This window comes from Hylobates moloch, unplaced genomic scaffold (assembly GCF_009828535.3).
Source record: "Hylobates moloch isolate HMO894 unplaced genomic scaffold, HMol_V3 SCAFFOLD_12, whole genome shotgun sequence".
NCBI lineage: Eukaryota > Metazoa > Chordata > Mammalia > Primates > Hylobatidae > Hylobates > Hylobates moloch.
Genome location: NW_026652287.1, coordinates 57,179,610 through 57,188,902, shown reverse-complemented (window position 1 = coordinate 57,188,902; position 9,293 = coordinate 57,179,610).

The window sequence follows — 9,293 nt, the reverse complement described above, 5'->3', positions numbered from 1 at the left end:
TTCTCACTGACCAGTAAAACATGACTATCCAGAAGGACTCATTCCTGAAGGCTTCTGATTCTGGAACCTATGCCTGAGACCTCCTCAGAGCTGCTGAAAAAGCCTGAGAGCTGGGACTGGCACCACAGAAGTTCCTGACCTCCATCCACTGCCCCGTCGAGACTGGATGCATTAGTGGACTGTATTTTCACTGGTTTCTCCTGCTGTTTAGTCCTGCTGTGAATCTGGAACAGAGAGGGCAGCTCAGTAGGAAGGGTTCCAGCTCCCATCCCACTGCAGAGATACAGATAAAGTCTCATCCAAATACACACACACCCATACATGCACATACACACACATTCATAAACACGTAATACATATATACACACCCATACACCCAACACACACAAATACACGCACACATATATATACACACACACACACCATACACATATACACATACACACACACCCACAAGCACATTTATAGACAAATACGTACACCCATGCACACACCCATACACCCATATACACACATAAATACAACACACTCACATGTACACACATACACACACCCACACAAACATAAACACATACTTACACAAATATACACACCCACACATCTATCAACACATACATACATATACACACCCATACACCTGTACACACTGATACACACCACACACATCACACATATACACACATCCATAAACACACATACACACATACACACATACACACATACACACAACACACAATACACACAAATACACACACATACACCCATTCAGATAGATACACATACACACAACACATACACACACATACCAATACACACATGCACACCAACACATACCCACACACACCCACACACCCATACATGCACACACAACACAGAGACACACACACACATGCACACACATACACACACACATGCACACACATACACACACAACCCATACACACACACAACAGAGACTCCAGAATTATCAGCCTTACATTGTCACCATTAGAGGCTCCTTCCTTTGAATCTCTTAAAAGACCAACCTAAAATTGGGGAATAAAAACGTGCATTATCTTCTTGGATCTCACTTTATGATCTTAAGTGTGTTCCCTTGAATCTGAATCTTGGCTCCTCATCCTTAAAATTAGAGCAGTGAACAAAAAACATATATTTTAAAAGGTGTTCTGTGGAGCCCTGGTCCCAGCAACTGTTAGGAGTTCTAAGGCCTTGCAGCCAAGTAAGATTGGGAAGGCCTGGGTGTCTTACTGGAATTTCTCAGGACATTTAATGTGCTGCTCTATGAACAAATCCTTCAGAAGCACCGTGTTATCCACCTGTCCTTAACTACTCTGACCGTGGAATGCCCCTAGTGTGTAAGGTGCCTTGGGAAACAGGCTTCCAAACCATTCAGCCCTGCCCTCAGAAGGTCCTCTGCAGCCATAACACTCATCACCCAAGGACGTAGCTGCTGTCATCATCCCCCTCGGAGGCTCAGAATTTTAGCTTCAGCCTCACTAACAGCAGAAGGGAACGCCTGGGGACAGGACTGTTCTAGGTGAAGGAGGGGTTGGGGACGTGCAGATGGTAGCAGGAGGTTTTGTGGAGGAGAGGCCAAAGAGTTCACCAGGGCCAAACTTGACAGCCTTGCTCACAGGAGTCTACAGATGCTGCTAACTCAGCCTCAAATCTCAGACAGATGATCTCATCCCTACTGTGAACAAGACATGTGTGCTCCTCCAGACAAGCATGGCTCTGGGGCTGGCATCTGATTCCCATAGTTCCTGGACCTACATCTTGCGTAAGTCCTCATTACCTAGAAATTTCACTTTCCACTTCCTGGTCGAAATTCGAGAGCAATGAAATTTTAATGCTTGGCCCTTTGTATTAGAGGTTGAAGAGGGCAAGGGGGTGGGCAATCCGTGGAGATATGCTAGACTAGCTACATTATTTGCAGGGTCCCTTATACAAAAAGCAGGAAAAAACATACAAAATATCACTAATGAAACATTGTATACTATGTATATTTTGTCACAATATAAAAGCAGAAAAAGTGTGAAGGCACCAAAATATAAAGATTTATCCTTTAAAAAAAGTTATTTGTAATACATTAAGGTAATCATGATATTCAACAATATAAATTTAAAATTAAGAAAATATTTTGTGTCATAATTTATACAATACAACAAATAATAATTTATCAGTATAATACCTTAATTGATGATAAATGAATTTTGCAAATTCATTTATCAGGTCATCAGAAATTTTACTTTTAGCAACTTAATTTCCAATTGACATATTTGAAAGCAATGTCAGTCACTTGGCAAATGTAAGATCACAAATAATTTTTGATAATTTTAATTTTAGAAAATTAAAAATTTTTTAAATTTTTTTGGTAATTTAGTTCTTATTTGGAGTCGTTAAAAATTGTGACAGTATTGGGATACATTTCTGAAAAGTTTTTAGTAAAGCTAAAGATGATAATTTTTGTGGAACGAATTTTCTAAGAGGTTTTATGTCTTCATATCAATCGGTTTTGCATAATTCTGAATTTAATTTTAAAGGCGAGTTCATACAATGTCATTTTAATGTGTCCTTTGAAATTCCCTGAAATTGGTGAAGATCGTACAAAAAAAGAAAGGACTTCCTGCTTTGTACATGATTTTAAATGTCTGTTTATGTATTCTATCGCCATATGTTTACATTGATAAATTACAAAAGATAATTTTAGAATTAGATTCCTTGTTAGGAGATACTTTATATGAAACATCATATGCAAATAGTGTTCTTTTATGTTGACTATGTTGTTCTTTAGTTTCTAATCCTGTGGTTATCTTCTTTGTGTTCTCAGTTTCTAATCCTGTGGTTATCTTCTTTGCAATGTTGCAGCAGTTTTTAGAAGTTTAAAAGCTTTAATATTTGAAATCTCTGATACGCTCTATAGCAATGTACATGCATATGCTTTTATTCTGTAATAATTTACTGACACAATTTACCACCTGACTGCTCGAAGTTCATTCAGGCTTAGGAGATGTTTTTCCAACAGCTTGAGAAATTCTTTCTTGGGAGGACTTCCCATGCCCCAGGGACTTTACACGCCTCATTTCTCTTAATTCTCACAAGCAGCCAAAGAGATGGGTGATACCACACCCATTCTGTAAATGAGCAAACAGGGTGGCAGAGGGTTCAGATTTGCATTCAGGTCTGTCCAGCAGCAGAGCTGGAGGCATTGCCACTTCAGCCCCATGAGCTCCATGAGCTCCTGTAGAGCCAGAGGCCTGGATCAGAGGCCTCTCACTCACAGTCCACCCTCACTTGAGCCCTGGTTCATCAGTGTTTATATGGAATTTGAATGGACTGAGTTCCCAAAGCCTGAAACACAGTAAGAGCAGTGAGTCAGATGTGTGAGGTATGTGTGTGGGGAGGACAAAGACGCTCTAGGAGCAATTTGGACCATGAGGAAGACTGAGAAGGAACATTATTCTTTTTAATAGCTGCATAATATTTCACTTCAGGATGTAATCAAAATCTATTTAATCAATTCTGTTTTGGTGGCATTTAGAAAGTTTTCCTGAATTTTTGGCTCTTAAAAACAATACTGGCTGGCACGGTGGCTCACGCCTATAATCTCAGTGCTTTTGGGAGGCCGAGGTGGGTGGATCACAAGGTCAAGAGCTCGAGACCAGCCTGGCCAACATGATGGTGAAACCCTGTCTCTACTAAAAATACAGGCTCACACCTGTAATCCCAACACTTTGGGAGGCTGAGGCGGGAGGATCACGAGGTCAGGAGATCGAGACCATCCTGACCAACATGGTGAAACCCCATCTCTACTAAAAATACAACAATTAGCTGGGTGTGGTGGCATGCACTGGTAGTCCCAGGTACTAGGGAGGCTGAGGCAGAAGAATGGCTTAAACTCTGGGGGCAAAGGTTGCAATGACCCGAGATCACGCCACTGCACTCCAGCCTGGTGACAAAGCGAGACTCTGTCTCAAAAAAAAAAAAAAAAAAAAAAATTAGGCGTGGTGGCGGGTGCCTGTAATTCCAGCTACTCAGCAGGCTGAGGCAGGAGAATTGCTTGAACCAGGGAGGTGGAGGTTGCAGTGAGCCAAGAATGCACTACTGCACTCCAGCCTGGATGACAGAGCAAGACTCCATCTCAAAAAAAAAAAAAAAAAAAAAAAAACCTAAAGCAATACCACCATTGACATCCTTGTAAATCTCACTGCACACTTTCAGAGGCCATCTGCCCACAGGAATTATTCTAATTTAACCCTCACAAGAACCCCATGTGTTAGGTGTTATTATCCTTTTGGCTGATGTGGAAACTAAAGTTCATGAAGACCTTTTTTATGGCTAAGGTTCCGTAGCCGGTAAGTGATGGGACACTGATTCTGTGACTTACTCACTGCTCTGTGCAGGGAAACTGAAAACAGAAGTGTCATAGGCATGCAACCTCACTGACAGACAATGAAACTCACTGTGGTGAGGGGTGCGGGGGAGGCCTCAGGAAGGCCAGGGAAGGCTTTTTGAAGAAGGGGGTCGAGGCTTGGCTTTGAGGTCAGGCTTCAAAAGGTATCAAGGTAAACACCCTCTTCCCCAGTGTGAAAGGCCTGGAGGGAAGGAAGAATGAGGAGCTGTGGAGTAGGGGAGGCAGCAGCATCAAAACTGCCTATCTGAGCATGCGGTCCCTGTGGCTTGGAGACCCTGCCCCCTCTGGACAGAGGGAGAGGTTGTGGTCAGAAGCCTTGAATGCCAGGAGGGCTCTTCCTTCCTCAGTCCATCTTCTCCCCCCACACACACAGTGTTCTGGTGACTGTCTTGGAAAGATCCTCACTCTTCAGCTTTGCACAGAGTCACAGATGGTTGCTGATGACCTGGGAGCTGTGGACACCCTGAGCATGGTGCCCTCCATGACTGAAGCTGCTCCTATGAGGGCTTAGGAGACATACAGGTGAGGAGAAAGCAGCTCAGGGACTCTGGGCCCCTGGTCTAATGCTTCTTTATCTTATTGAATGTAAGAGAAAAGCTGAAGACTCAGGAAAATTGGCAGTCAATTGTCATTTTACTGCAAGAGCAGCCACATGGGGAGCGGAATTTCAGTTGTGTTAGAGATGAGAGAGTTGAAGAATGCCTGACATGGGCCCGGGAGGCACATGTCACAAAAACAAAGAAGTCCTGGTGGCTGATTACTCTTTCTTTAAATTCTTAGGGCTTTTTATTTTAAAAAATGAATTTTATGTGAATTGAAAATAAAGTCCGCTTTTCTTACAGTAAAATGCCAATATTTAAAGGTAGAAAGATCATAGATTGAAATGTAATAAGCTTTTGTCTCATCACCAGAAGCTTAAGGAGGCCCAAAGAACAGCATAAAGTGTGGAATACTTCTGCAGAAAAAAAGAGAGGATGCCTGTACCCTGCGATGGCCTCTAGGATTTGTTGAGTCAGTCACCCAATACGTATTCAGTGAGTGTCCATCATGTGCCTGGATTGGGACGTGCAGGGCATGGCTGTGAAGAGACGCATCTGTGCCTTCTTCCTCACCCTCGTGAAGCTCACGGCCTGCACAGGGGCAGGGGTGCAAGAGGGAGGCCAGTGGGACCAAGGGAGTCAAGTGGACTCGAGAGCAAATGAAGGGAAGATAGTCCTTCCTCCAGGAGTAACCCCTGAGCCAGAGTGACTGTGAGATCTTTGGGAGACTTCCATGTGCCAAGTGCTTTAATATGTGAGATCATTTATAGCAACAAGAGATCAGTATTCATATCTACAGCTTATGAACTGAAAAAAAAATTACTCAGAGAGAGGAAGAAATTTTCCCAAGTCACATGGCCAGTAAATCACAGAACCAGGGTTCTTTGCCACTCGTACATTTCCCATCCTGTTCCTTGGCTTCTCCGGCACGCTGGTCCCCATTTAGATTAAACATCCCCAAACTAAGGCTCTACCTTGGAGAAAGCTGGGGATATATTATCCCTCTGCTGCCCAAATCTGGGAACTGGGAGGCAGGAGCCTTTTGCATTTTGGAAATCCAGCTGTTTTCTTTTTGCACCTAGAAGCTGGGGGACAGAGGGAATTGCTTATTTTCTGTAAAAACCTGACAAGTTGTTACATCTTTGGGAGGCATTCACACTCCTCCTTTTCTCCTCATCCTTCCCACATGTCCCAAAGCTGTTTCAATTCCTTCCTCACTTGGTGCTTAAACGCTTGAGCCTGATGAGAGGAGGAGCCTGACTCTGGGAAGTGCAGTGGAACTCAGCTGGAAATTACTGGAAGGCTGCACATATCTAAGAGCACTTCAATTTTTCAAATTGGACTTCAAATTTAGAAGATAGCAGGACCCTTCAACAAGTGAATCCCTTCTGTAAACTTAAGTCATGCCCTCCACTGGGAGCCCAGCATCCCATTGCTTCCAAGTTGAGGTGCTTATGAAAGTAGCTGTGTATCAGTGGGGGCTAAGCATCAGGTACCCATGGACACAAAGATGGGAGCCACAGACACCGGGGACCACTAGAGAAAGAAAGGGTGAGGACAAGGGATGAAAAAACCACCTGTTAGATACCATGCTCACTACCTGAGTCAAAGGATCATTTGTGTCCCAAACCCCAGCATCAAACATATAGCCATGTAACAAACCTGCACATGCACCCCACGAAGATAAAATGAGAGTCAACATTACGTTTTTCAAAAGCAGCTAGAATGGCTATGACAACTAACACTGAATGAGGGGTGTCTGGAGGACAGAGGCCACCGCAGTTTCCTGAGAGCCCAGAGCTGCAGTGGAGGCTCTCATTCAATCATTCACTCATTCAACAGAAATAAACTGAGTGCTTGCTGCACACAACAAGCCCAGGGCAAGCATGGGGGCGTGTGACAGTGGCCTGCCCGCCTCCTGGAGTGCACACACAGGGCAAGTCTCTTTCCTCAGTGTAGCTACTTTGATAGTCAGAAACAGCAAGCACCAGAATAATTGGGGGGTGAAAGGGCTTCCTGCCAGCTTCACTCAGTCTGTTTGTGTCTCTCCTAGGAGCCCTTGCCTTGCTGGGTCAGTGCTCAGACTCCAGCAGGGGGCACCTGTTTGGAGAGTGCTCCGGGGCAGCATGGAGGGACAGACGGGATGTGGGAGAAGAGGAGTGAGCTTCCAAGGAATGAGGGGGCTGAAGGGAGAGCAGGAGGACATTTGAGTGGGCAGAAGCCTTGAGTCTGAATCTCCAGGAGGCTCCACAGTGTCATCGGGATCTGCTGATCTTCAATAAGAAACCAGCTCTCCGTGAGAACTGACTGGAGGGATTTCAGGGTCATACACCAGATTCCCAGCACAGCTCTTACATCTGTGCATGGATGGCTGTAATGACCCACACGTGATAAGAATCATACATGGAACTTTTGTTACTCATCCATATCTGAGAGCTGGAGACTCAACGCAATTTAACAAACCTGATCTCCCCTTCTTCTCAGGGTTCATTGCCAGCATCACTGGGGAGAGATTTATCAGGATTGCAATGTAAATTTAGGGGCAAGCTTTCTCTTCAGACATCTATTTCCAAAGTACGGTTAATTCTACTTCATGTCTTGCTTTCTGGATGATATGCAAATGTGTTGACTGATCTCATCTCTTTGTTGTGATATTCAAGCATACTTGGGGAAATTAAAACAGTAATGCCATTCATTAATGACCACTTAATAATTTATAATCAAGGTGCAGCCTGCCGTGTAAATCAGCAAAGTCAGGTTTGTTTGAAGTGTAAACAGGAAATAATCTATGAGTTTATTTGCTAATTGTACTTGTAATTGACCCTAGAAGACCTTGCTGAATTCAACCAAGTAGATATATTATTTTCTCACTCATTTGATTAGTTTCAGCATGCTAATGAGGCCCAGACACCCACTTTAAGATAGTTGTTTGGCTTACTTGCATTTGGTCCATGTAAATTATCTCTCCACATCAGTGATCTTTTACTGATTACCCAAGGTTGTGCATGAGTCATGATCTATCAATGGCTGGTCTTTCTGCTTCGCTCAACTAGACAGAAGCCCAGTGAAGGAAGAGACTATTTCTATTGTGTTCATAGTTTCATTCAATGACAAGCACAGCTGTTTAAGAAATATCTGTAGAATGAATGCCATCAATCCCAGGGACATTGGTTGTTCCAGCAGCGGTCCCTATGTGACATGGCAGGCTCTGTTTTATAATTATGCAAAAAAACACCAGTGAGCAGTTGGAAAAGGCAGGGTGCCTTCTTGTGCTCTGAGCTCACACCAGCACCCCCTAAAACACACAGTCACATATATGCATGTGTGCACATCCACACGTGCACACATGTACACGGCCTGCCCCTCCTTGAACAACCAAGGGTTTCACTAAGAACAAAAGAGACATGTTCTTGTGGCCAGATTTATATTCCCCTTTTGTCAAACTCATTGTTCAAATCTCTTTTATTAAACTCAAATGTGTGATCTGTAAATGCCATGATGTGGCAGTTTCATAAAGAATTTTATTAACAATTATTCTGATGTAACAGGGATTTTAGAGCCAGGAAGCACATACTTCACCCTCATAGGCTCTGTCTTGCCATAAATTCTGTGATGCTGGCTGAGAACTTACTCTCTCTGAACTTAATTTTTTTTCATCTGTCAAACAGAGCCAATAGCAAACAAAGATTATATTGTTGGTAAAATTACTTAACACAAGGTAGAATAATGAAGTATTATTTTTATCTATTAAACTAGCAGGCTTTTTTAAAAGATAGAACTGGCCAGGCATGGTGGCTCATGCCTGTAATCCCAGCACTTTGGGAGGCCAAGGCAGGTGGATCACGAGGTCAGGAGCTCGAGACCAGCCTGATCAACATTGTGAAACCCCATATCTACTAAAAATACAAAAATTAGCCAGGCGTGGTGGTGCACACCTGTAATCCCACCTACTCAGGAGGCTGAGGCAGGAGAATCGCTTGAATCCGGAGGTGGAGGATGCAGTGAGCCGAACAGAGAGAGTAGGAAGAGCACAGTTGGACACCTATCATTACCTCAACTTTGTATATATGTGTGCATATGCCTACCAGGATCAGGAAATGTCTAAAAGGATATAGAGCAATATTTTAACAGTGACTATTTGGGGAGAGGTAAAATCATACATTTTTAAGATTTTCTTCCTTGGGTTTTTCCATATTTGTGAACATTCCTATCTCTTTTGAAACCAGAAACATTTATTTTAAACTTACTTTATAGATGTGAAGGTACTGAACCATTGTGACATATTCTTGTCTTGTTCCTTCTGGTGACTTCTTCCACCTCTGAGGACTGGGGGCTTTGCT